The sequence below is a fragment of the Halichoerus grypus genome, chromosome 1, assembly GCF_964656455.1.
Source record: "Halichoerus grypus chromosome 1, mHalGry1.hap1.1, whole genome shotgun sequence".
Classification (NCBI taxonomy): Eukaryota; Metazoa; Chordata; class Mammalia; order Carnivora; family Phocidae; genus Halichoerus; species Halichoerus grypus.
The window spans coordinates 13,687,385-13,699,644 of NC_135712.1; the positions used below are offsets into that span (position 1 = coordinate 13,687,385).

Genomic DNA, 12,260 nt, shown 5'->3' on the forward strand with positions numbered 1-12,260 from the left:
GCTTAGTCTGATAATAAACTTGATTTTTATTTCCTTTAGTACACAGACTGGGTAATGGTAAAAGAGCATTTGGGATTAAAATTTGTCACCAGTAATGTAGCAGTAGTCATCATAACGGTGGGAAGTAGCTTGTTTAATGAGGAAGTTGCTTTAAGAGGTCTACATCATAATGAAAATCATGCAGTAGAAGGAACATTGTTCTAGGAGCCAGGAAACCTTAAAATCTTTGAATCTCAGTTTTGTTATGCATTTTGTTTTTCATATTTGTAGTAAGATCGTTGCATAAGAATCACAGAATCTGAGTTGGATAGTATTTTCTGATCCACCCCTTTCCTCTGCCTCACACTGACACCCCTGGTTGTGAATTCTCTTTGTAATGAGATTTCCTAGTCTACTAGCAATCCATGGATATTAGGCCGCCCGAGACTATTTACAAAGTGGCATGCATTTGTGCTTTTTTTTGGTGTTAGTAAATCCACTGAATGAAAGCTTTCTTCATCCCCAAGAGTTTAATAACCACTACTTTCAAACAGCCTTGAAGACTAAGTAGCCTGCCACTGATTTAACATTTAGGTCTTGAAGACTACACCCTTTATTTCTTACCACTGCGGAGGTGCATAATTTAAACTCTGCATCCGACATGTGAAACAAAGCACAGATCAAAAGTTGGTGAGCTTGAAAAACAAACTTAGTAAGTTAAGCACTGCTAGAAAAATAATTACATTTCTTAGCATTTTTCATTGTCTGACATGCCTCTTTGTATGTCTTCCCCTCCTTCTCCCTCCCAAATACACACTAGAATAGAAACTCCATGAGAGAGGGACATTTGTTACTTGAGGATGTGGATAGATGGATGGTTTTCAATGCAGGGCTGTTTATACTTTATCTCTGATGATGATCTTTGTAACTTGCAAAACAAAATTTAGAAATTGAAGGCTGTTCCAAATCTGGAAAGACCAAAATGTGACATAACATAAAAATGAAAACTGTTTGTCAAAATAAGTACTTTTAACTAAAATGCAGTAGTTTAGTTCCAGTCACAAGAAAGAAAGCCTTTCATATTCCTTCAATTAGAAATCTTGAAAAGAATACCCCATAAATTTTGACCTTTAGAAAAAGGAGACTTTTTAATGTGTATGCAAATAAAGGAGAATTTACCCAAAAGAGGAATCACAGTTCCATCATTCTGATAAAGAAATGCAATAATCACATGTAATACTGCAGCACTGAAGGATTGCTAATTAGGTTGGGATATTGTTGATGTTGACCAAGTAATAGAATATTAGAACTAAGATGCTTTCAACTTTCTTCTTGGTGCTCTAATGTTTCTCTTATGATAATAAAAAGAAATGCTATGCTGTACCAGGAAACTTAAAGCCTAGAAGGTGATATGAAACTCCAGTTTCTTCATCTGTTTAAAAAAAAAAAAAAAAGAATAAAAATGACACACCAGGTGTTGTGGTGATTCAATGGGCTAATGTATATAAAATGACTGACATGTGGGGCCTGCCACAGGGTAGGCCATCTGTGAATGGTGGGTGCTTATTACAGAGGTAAGGAGTGTCCTAGGAGATTTAGAATACCTAGACAAGATCTATACTTTGTAATTCTAAAATTATATTACTTTAGCTGTGATTTGTAAACTGTTCTATTTGTTGGCAAAGGAAGCAAGCTTTTTAGGGAAAAAAATGTATCTTGACATATTTTGCCTCAGATACTTTCATGGTGGATTAGACCAGGTCATAAGTTCACACATTTTCAAGTTCCATCACTTGGCCTAATGAGGAAGTATGTTAGTTCATAGTGATATTTCACTGAAACAGCATAATATGATATTTGTATTCTTCTCATCAATGATACTCAGGTAGTTTTCTTACAAGGGAAGGACCTATTCTTGGGACTTAACTAAGTTCTTGGATCTTACTTTCTGAAGCATGGCAATAATAATTTAAAGTGGCAGGGGCCAAACAACTGTTCATCACATCTCCCAACATTCAGTAGTTAAGACCTGATTATTATGGAGAGGAGGCAATGCAGTGCTGCAAGGACTGGCTTAAAGAATTTTCTGAATGATCAGATGTAAGTGTGGGCATTAGTTTGGAAGTGTTAACTACTTATTTCTGGAGTTGGGCTGAGGTAGCCCACACTACCAAATTTGTAGAGACCTAAACCTCCATCTTGTAGAAATTCTGATTATTTTAGTAACTGGTAATCTGAAAATATGAAGTTATATGATGCACAGTAATAATTCATTATCACTTGAGTTTGAAGAAATCCATTCTTCGTACCTCACACTCCAAAATAGCTAGTTAGGACAGTGGTGGTTTCATAAAAGCTGTTGGTAACAGTTGTTGATCATTTAGGAGAGAAGGAATATTAATGATAATAGCAATTCAGTTTATTCTCTTTACTGTATTAAGTGTATGTGTTTACTTTTCAAAAACTTGTATAACATGTATCTCTAATATGTATAGCATATTTTTATTAAAAAGTTCATTGTAAATGTGAAATTTGGGTTACTTTGGTGTTGCAGACAATAAAAAAAATACACAAAAAAATGTTTGTTTGTGTTACATATCTCTACTGTGTTACCAGTATATCCAAAATACCTTTTCAAGGAAAAATTATGCTAACTTGGACTCTTTCCTTTTGTGGAAAATGAAAGCCTTTTCTCTTGTCAGATACATTTATTCATTAATTGTTAATATGCAAATTCTCCCTAGTTTTGTCACACTGCTATAGATGATGGTGAAATTTATAAATAGGAATTGGGTATTTCTAAGATTGCTTCCTATTTACTGATAATTTTGGTTACCAAAGATCTAAAGCCGAAGTCACAAATTGGTGGCCTCTAGGCTGAATTGCTAGGCAGTGGTGTGATGCCCTTCAGACTTGGTTTCTACACATCCCTGCGTGAACTCAATAAGCATTTGAGTTGATGTTTCCCAAATTTGGACACTTCAGGAAATTATGTGTACAGAATTGGTTTGTGAATTATTACATACTTAAATGGGTGTGTTTGCTTTTATGCAATAGTTATGATCCTTAAAACTGCCTAGAAGAATAGTTTTACCATCACATTCAGTAATTACTTTAAAATTGATACTTGATTTGTGGTGATTTCACTTAGCTTGGATTTCTCTGCCCAGAATTTTTATTTTTTTTATAGTTAGTAATTTTTAACATTTAAATTAGAACATTAGAGCACCAATCTAGTGTGAATAACATTCAAAGGAAACCTGAAGACAATTCTAGAAAGCAGTTTCTTTAATGGTAATATTTAATTTTTAATATAACTTATGTTTTAATATTTTTTTTCTTACTGTGAACTTCACTATAATGTTTGGTTATTTTTAATTATAAGCTAGAGGGATCTATGAGGTATTTGATTTGGTACCTCAAAAAGCCTGTTGACTCTGTCCTGTAAAATGTTCCCTTTGAAAGCTTTAAAATATCCGAATTGGAACTCTAAATATTACATTGGTAATTATTTCACTAGTGTTACATAGTAGAAATGGTTCCCATATACTCATCACAATACCTTCAATTTAGTATATAACATTGTTCAGTGGATACAGTAGATAATTAATAGCTATTAATCCACAACGAATACTTGCCTTGGATATGAGTTGATGCATGAATACACTGTTATTTTCTCAGAAGGTGAAGTATTTCAAATGAAAAACACAGGGAAGTTCTTGTACAAAAACTGGAAAGCTGCTTATCACATTGTCCCCATGTCCCTCTGTGCTTTCTAGGCTATAGAACTCTAGCCTAAAGTCTTTCTTAAGTTTAAATCTTTCTGACATATATCACTTTGGGCTTGAGGAAGGTGGGAGGGGCAGACACTCTGGGCTCTAGATTGATTTTGGTAGACAATGATGTTGCTGTGAAGAATTTCAGGTAAGATTTTTTTTTTTCCCCCAGCTGATGTTGAAAGTAAAATTCCCTAGGGAAATCTCATTCAGTGATAGGTTAGTTGTTTATTCCACACTTCTTGACTCTCATAGTGCAACAAGTCAGAGCTGTTATACTTTGCCAGTTATAGTAAAATAGCAATTTGTGTGCAAATTCTAAAAAGCTACTATAAATAAACTATAGGAAATTGACCAGAGCCTATTGCACGTTATTTTGCAAAAAGCCAAGGAGTCATTTTAAAATAATCTGTGTCTGATTTCTCTTCATTTGAAATTCTGGTTTTCATGTATTGGATTTCATCAAAACCTACTGTACTCCTGTGCTAAACATAGATCCACCTCTCAGTTATACCTGCTTTATGTATTATTGAAAACTCACATTTCTCTTAAAGATGTCTGATTAACATTCTAGGCACGATCTGTTTTTGGTATAATCTTAATGTGTAATAATATCTAAATGTGCTTTCTCATTCTTTGAAAACTAGCTCCTTATTCTTTTGTTCTCCCCAGCTCCCAGCATAACAACTGCTATAAGAATTGCCTGGGAGTCTTTACAAAATAGTTATGCTCTAAATGTTACTAAATGGTAAATCTAAGCAAAGGAAAGACATGTATGAGTTGTACTAGTATTTTCATTTTCTGAAGGTCTGGAATGAAAAAAAGAGTGATTTTTTAAAATTACATATATATATTATATATATATGCACATGCCTAGGGCTTTCAGGGTATTGGTGGGAGAGAGAAGAACGGTTGATAAATTTTTTTCCTTGTGGGAAAATTTCATTCTAGGTTCATGCAAATGCCACAGTAACATTCATTTTATTGGGATCAGATCAAAAAAGGTGGAACTGCAACTAGGAACAGAAAAGGAGGTTGTGTGCAGCTTTTCTCAAAATAAATTTCAGATCTTTGTAGGTTAACAGCGGAAAGACACTCCGCGCCTGGGAGAGAAACCTGGACTTACAGCCTCTGCTCTTGCACCCCGAGAGAGACTTTCTCCTTGATAATTTGGTCATCACCTCTGCCACCACCATTCATTCGTACATTCAACATGTGTTTATTCAGTACCTACTGTGTGCCAGGCACCCTTCTGGGTACTAGAGATACCTGAATGAACAAGACAAAAGCCTGTCTTTATAGAGCTTCTATTCTAGTAGGGACTTAGATAATAAATAGTTATTAACTAATAATTTCACATGGAGATAATCCTACAAAGAGTGAAGCAGAGAACACTTAGGGATTTGAGTGTCGCATGGGATGTGCTATTTTAAATAGGATGGCTCAGGAGGGCATCTAAGGAGGTAATATGGAGAGAAATGATGGGGAAGAACCATAGAAATAGAGAAAAGACATTTCAGGTAGAAGACCAAAAGGAGGCCAAGATTGAGAATGAATTTGGCTTATTTGAGGGACCACAGTGAGCTAATGTGGCTGGAGCAGGGTGAACAAAGGAAAGAGTGGCAGGCTATCAGTTTAGAGAGGGTTGTCAAGGGCCTGGTTATGAGTGCAGTGGGGAATGTTGTGGTTCTAATCCGATGTATATTTTATAAAGGATGATGGCTATTACATAGAAAACAGACTATAGGAGTTGGTAAAAGTGGAAAGAAGGCACTAGTTGGGATGCTGTTGGAGTCGCTGAGATGCGTGCTAACCACTTGCATTGGGGTGGTACAGCGGAGGAAGTGAATTGGTTGGACACGGGATTTATCTTAAAGATAGGGCCTCCCTATTGCCTTATTAAATATGGGATATGAGAGAAGGGAGTCAAGAATGAGTATTTGACCTGAGCAATCAGTAGGGAGTAATTTCCATTCCTGAGATGGGCAAATGTCAAAGAGGAGTGGATTTGCAGAGAGGGTATCAAGTGAAAATGTTGGGTATTTTAACTTTGAAATTTAGGTGCAGATGGTAAGTAAACAATTTGGTGAATAAAGTCTAGAGATAAAATTTTGGATGTCATCCGCAAACACACCAGCAAAGCCACAGGAACCTGTGAGAGTACCTACGGAGGGAATGTAGAGACATAAAGGGATGAGCCCAGGAACGCTTCCAACACCTAGCACTTGAGAGTACAATACTGAGAACTAAGGTGGGCATAGTTTCGTATGCCAGGAACTCTTCTGAAGAGTTTGTGTGTATCAGTCATTTGAGCCTTAAGTCCTAAGAGGTAGGTAGTTACCCCATTTTATAGATAAGGAGGCTGAAGCGTGAAGAGAGGAAGTAGCCTGGCTAAGTCAACAGCTACAAGTGGTGGGTCCAGAATTGAAGCTACACCTGTGGTTTTAACTGCTGTTCTGTACTGTTCTGTTCAGCAGAGGATACTGGAAGGTGCAGCCAGTGGGCGAGGAGGCAAAGTAGAGGGAGTATTCTGGAAGCCAAGTAGAGTTCCTAGGAAGACGGGAGGGATCGACTATCAGTTGTATTGGTGGGTCAAGGAACGACACTGAAGCTTGCTGCCTGGATTTAGCAAAATAAAGGCTCCTGGATAACCTTAGGAATGTGGTTTCCTCAGAATGAAGGATCCAAAAGCCCAATTATGTAGGGTCAGGGGAGAATGAGAGCTGAAGAAATGGGTACAGTGATTTTGGACATCTTTGAGGATATTTGTTATATAGAGGAACAGTGAAATGGGGTGGTAGTTGATAGGAGATGCAAGGTAAGGAGGGTCCTTGTTTTTTGTTTTTTTTAATTTCTAAAAATGGATGAAACTAAAGCATCTTTATTGGAAATCAACAGAGGGGAAGTTTTTGGTGCAAGAAGAGGCGTTTGCTGAGGGCATGCATGGATTCAGGGTTTGAATAAAGGGCTTAGCCCTTGGAGCATAATGTTCTTGGAGTAATAGGGGTACAGGTAAATTGGTAGATGTGGTGGTAGGTAGGTGAGTGAAAAAGTCTTCTTCCAATGACCTTTATTGTTTTCATGATAAAGCCCAATATACATATATATAGATATATGGTTTCCATTTCAAACAATATAATGGAATAGTACTTGGTAATTTAAAAAAAAAATGAAGCCCTTAAACGTGCTACAAGGTGGGTGAACCTTGAAAAGATAGACTAAGTGAAAAGCTAGTCACAGAAGATCACATATTATGTGATTCCATTTATATAAAATGTTCAGAATAGGCAGATCTATAGAGACAGAAACCGGAGTATGTGGTTGCTTGCGGGGGGGGGGGGGGGCGGGCGGGGAGTGGTGCAGCAATTGTCCGGAAATGGGGGTGATAGAGTTTGGGTTTTTTGAGGTGATGATAATATCCTAAAGTTGATTGTGATGGTTTCCCAGCTCTGAATATACTAAAAACCATTGAATTATACACTTTTATGTGGATGAATTATAAACTATATGAATTTATCTCACTGAATTTGGTATAAAACAAACCCCCTAAGAGTAGACAGGATTAAGAAGAAACAGGAGCAGGTGAATTAGATATCTAGGGAAATGAGAATGTCAACAGACTAGGAGAATTAGGATCACTAACCAGAATTAAGGAAGCACTTGTGGTTGCAGTTGTAAACTTAAAATGAGACCAGTGGGCATGTTGGGGGTGGGGTGACCCCCCAGCCCTGTCTGTGTACAGATTAGGTAGAAGAGTTGCGTTCAGAACCATCGAGGTTTTTCCAGGCAATTGTGAGGGGGGACCATGGACTCCAAGGCAGGTAAGGAGGGGAAGGTAAAGACAGTGAAGGGCATTATGGGGGCCTGACCTTCATGAGATCAAAAATTATTCTGAGAAGGGGGTCAGAGAGTGGGATGCTTGCAGATGAGAAATTGGAAGTAATACACGTATTTGTAACGAAAGGTCCAGGACTTGAAAGAAGCAGTGGTTTTGGTAGGATGGAGGACAAGATCATTGGTGTAGAGGTAGAACTGCCTTGCTTTTTAGATGTTTCCTTCTCATACTTTTCCTCCCTCCCCTTTTCACCTAGCAAGTCCTTGCTTTCCTTAAAGGATCCCCCTTAAATTTACATCCTCTTTAAAGGCATCCAGCTAACTGATGCATTTGGGTCACGCCCACAGTATTTAATTCAAACCTTTAGTAACTTTTTATGTGTCTCCCTGTCCTCCCCGCCCCCCCCCCACCAGTCCTTAGCAGAAAACTACTTGTTAGGCAGAAAGACTGTTCGTGTCCCTTATTTATGTTCTCCTGAGATTTCAAGGTCCACGTTGGACTCCAGCCGTGATACCAACTTCCCCTTCCTCGCTGCCCCTTTAGCCTTTAACATACCCGTTCTTTATGTCACATAATTCTGGACAGCTTTGCGCTATGTAGCAATGGCACCTCCCCTTTAAACTTGACTTATTTTTTAATTGTGAAGTGTCTGGTTTTTTACTCATAGGAATATTCACAGTTAAGTCTTGGTTATTTTGAGTTAAACTCCAACGTATTTCTTATACTTACCAAATTTGAAGACAGACGTTTGGGGCTGTCCTTTTCCTGCATTAAAATCTGCTGTATTAAAATTTCGGAAACTTTAAGGTAGTGTTTCCTCAGGTCTGACCTCTTCGCTTTTCTCACCTGAACTGTGGGTAACACTGGGACTTCTCTTGCGAGCTCTAGATACACATACCAGTTTCTTCTGTACATTTCCACCAGATCTAACTCAGTCTCCTCTAGCTCTCAGTAGAAATTTGTCCTCTGTCTCCCCAAAAATAGCTTTTCTTCCTAAATTCCTGCACTGTGTTGATGCTTCCGTCTACTCATTCAGAGCAGAAAGCTGTGCTCCTCATCTCTGTCCCCTCTGTCTCAGTCCAGTCTCTCGTTTCTGTCCCCTGGATTCTGGGGGTAAGAGTCCCCCTGCTCTCCACTGTCTTTCCCTTCCTGGCTCTCCTGCACACTGCTGGCTAGGAAGCTCTTTCAAAAATGGACACAGGATCATCCCTGCAAATAATGCCTTGGTTCTCGCCCCATCACTTTTGAGTCAGAGTCCAGCTTTCCTCTTGCGGCATAACACACCTCTGAATTGCCCTAGCCCGTCCGCTCAGCCTCAGGAACCTCTTTCAGTTCAGCTGATAGTAAGTTTGTATTTGCACAAATTCCTTCTCGCTGCTTCAGTAATAAACCTCATCTTGTGTATTTGTTTTCTCTCTCTCGTCAGAAGACATTCTGTTGCAGTTCTCTTGACTGGTGCTGTCCTTCCTTCCTTCCTTCCTTCCTTTTGAGACCCCATTCAGACACCCTAAGCCCCACACTCAGATTCATGCACACCAGCTTCCTCAGCTCCACCTTTGCCACCATACTAGCTTGTGCCATCTCTTCCAGCAGTTGGCATGTTCCTTTCTACTTAGGCTGTATCCTGTTCGAAGGAAGGGACTATATTTTATTTATCTTTGTATCTGTAGCACATGAAATGAGTTAATAATGTAAAGTTCAGGCGTTCAGTATGTGTGAGTTAATTTTTTCTTAATCTGTAACTCTAGAAGACTTGTCAGTGGCATTGCATGTCATACTTCCAGATCAGATGAATAATTGCTTTGAATGCCCTTTAGACCAGAGTAACTCATGATACAGTCCATTGATGTATGTATAATGTGAACTTTCCTAATTAAAAATGAAATTTCAGCTAGCATGCCTATCGAGGGCTTATGCCACCTGGTGTATTTTTAGTTAATTATAGCTTTCATTATAAAAACAACACATGTTGACTGCCAAAAAACAAAACAAATAATAATCCACAATTTTATCACTTCTGTGGCCTGAAGGTCAACATTTAGGACTATGGGAATAGTCTGTCAGGGGAATCTAAATGTTGGTCCGTGAAGGATTAAATGGAAATCTGCTTATTTACAAATGAGAGAAGGGATTTGAGCATGTAGTATAATAGGCAAATACAAATATCCACACATACAGAATCAATGAATTAGGCAACATTTTTGCTTTATAAAAATATTATGCTTTGTAGGTAGTTTAAATATATGATTACTGTAAATGTTAACCCTATTAAAGCAATCTCTGTACTCTCATATGCATGTTATAAAGGACTTAAGAGATGTCTTCCTAGAGACAGGTTTGTATTTTAAAGAGTATCATTGCCAATTTATCTGTTGCGTGCAAGGGTGAGGTGGCCTTGCATCCTTTGGCCACTGTCAGATTGGTAGTTGAGGAAGCCAGTGTTGGGTAAATCAGGAAATGGGACCTTTCCATTATCCTGCAAGAGTCACTGTTTCCTTTTAAAGATTCATCTGAACCTAATTCTTTTGTTATTATAAGATGCTTTGAACCTCTTTCCCATTTTTCTATTGTTATTTAAAAATTTGGCCTTGGCCTCTTGAGCCTATAAAGTACTCGAATGTGCCACACAGTTTGAACTCCAGAACAGAGTAAACAGTGGTCATTTTAAAGGCTGGTGGGAAAGTAAAGCTCAGTTTGTGTGTTATCTCCATTAAAAGGGCAGTAGCTTGGGTACATACATTTTATGTTGTTTGAGTTACAGTCCACAAATGTTGGGACTAATTTCTTTTAAAAGTGAGAGAAAGGAGGTATCTTAGGTTCTTTTGTTGCCCTGCTGTATGGTATACACTGAGGGTCTACTAAGTGATAGGAACGGCGTTTGCCATTGTGAATTCATTTCGATCTGAAATATGGGTAGGTTCTGTATATGTTCATTGGGATTTTCAAGGAGAGTCTGAAGAGTGTGTGAAGAGACAAGGTCTGTGCTTCATTTGTCCATTTCATAATTTCTAGCTTTTTACTGTGGTATTTAGCATATTTTACCGTTATGCTAAATACCACAGTAAAAAGCTAGAAATTATGAAATTTCAGGTGGAAGCTCAGTGCGTTCAACATTTTTCCCAACTACCAAAGTGCTTGACTTTAAATTGTGGTGGATGTTGGGGGGGCCACAAGTGGTTCATAAGATCCAAATCGGAAATGGAAAATGCATTCATTTTAGTGAAGTCAGATATTTAATGTTAGGATATTTATCACCTGTCGAGTAGATGTTATTTCAGCATTTAACTATAGACAAGGCTCTGAGCTCACTCTTAGTATTTTACCCCATTTAATCTCAACAAGAGGCAGGTGTTATTCTCATTTCTGAGGCGCATGTCCAAGGTCATTCCTAAGTGAGATTGTATTTCACCATACTTCTTTCTAAGCATTTGAAGGAAGGTGTTGTGTGTAAGTAAATACCAAGGCTGTTGAGTCTTCATGTTAAAAGTTACAAACTGCTGTACCTGTATTTTCAGGTCCACTCTATTTAGTCCTTAAGTCTGACAGAACAGTATTGGACCACATGTTGTGAGGAGCAGAAGCTGAAGTTAGACTTTTGTTTCGTATTTCTTATACAAAAAATTTAGGAGCGAGCAGGACTTGTTAAATGTTTGCTGAAGCACGTGGGAGGAAGTGGTTCAAGCTGATGTTAGGGTGGGGGGAAGTACTTAGTATTAAAGTATTGGGTTTGCTCTTGGGTTTTTTTATCAGTGTCACCCAAGCATTTCTCTTACCATTTTTGGTCAAGAATCATAACCCATAACTTGCTCAGAGGCCTTTCTGCAGTACATGGGTAAATAGTACATATTCCAACATCTGGAATATTTTCCAGTGTTAACAGTTACAATGTTACAGTAATGAGTTTACTCCTATTGGTCATTGTATTTGGCTTGTGATGCTGATATTTGCAGAGAGAGAGATGATGCCTTTCTGTTACTTGAGTGGTGAGCTGAGACAGAAATCCATACAGTTTGCCATATCATTTTAAATGCTGGATTATTGAATTTGTATGACTTAAACCAAAGTGTGAGCAAACTCTCATGTAAATGGGAAATGAAACCAGTATGTCCTTGTTGCTGTCAACAGCACCAACTTCGTCTTGCCGCCTTAGGAAGAATGAATAGAAGATGAATGGCTGAACTTGGAACATACTTCCGTCATTGTGGCCTAGCAAGTTACACCTTATGCTGTGCTTTGAAAAAGAACCTGTAAAAATAAACTCTCCACTGGTGTATCAATCTTTATTTTATAAGCATTACTGTTCAAGTGATGCTTACTGTATAGTAAGGCATCTAAACGACATGGAATCAAAGAGACCTCCCTCTTCAGTGGATTTTCTGGGTCAGTGACCCCATTTGTTTCTAGTATTAAGACTTTAAAGTGTAAAATTTCCTAAGAGTACACCTGAGCTGGCTTTCAGAATTGGCTCAGATAGTTCAGCCTTTTCTCATTAGGCCTAGTCCATTGTATCTCTCAAATGCTTTAAGTACTTTAAGTCAAAGAGCTGCTGGTGAAGGCTATAGGAGACTTTCCAAAATTGGTATGTTGCAGTTTCCTTTTCCAGCTTATTTTGACCTCCACCAATGTTAGATACTAATTATCCATACACTAATTCTATAGACATATATCTT

General features: G+C 38.1%; 1 protein-coding gene across 4 annotated transcripts in view; it reads left to right on the forward strand.

Moving 5' to 3' along the window:
* The window catches only part of SCAF4 (SR-related CTD associated factor 4), a 61,054-nt gene that overhangs the window by 42,808 nt on the left and 5,986 nt on the right, over window positions 1–12,260 (forward strand). The gene's annotated exons all lie outside the window — the stretch shown is intronic.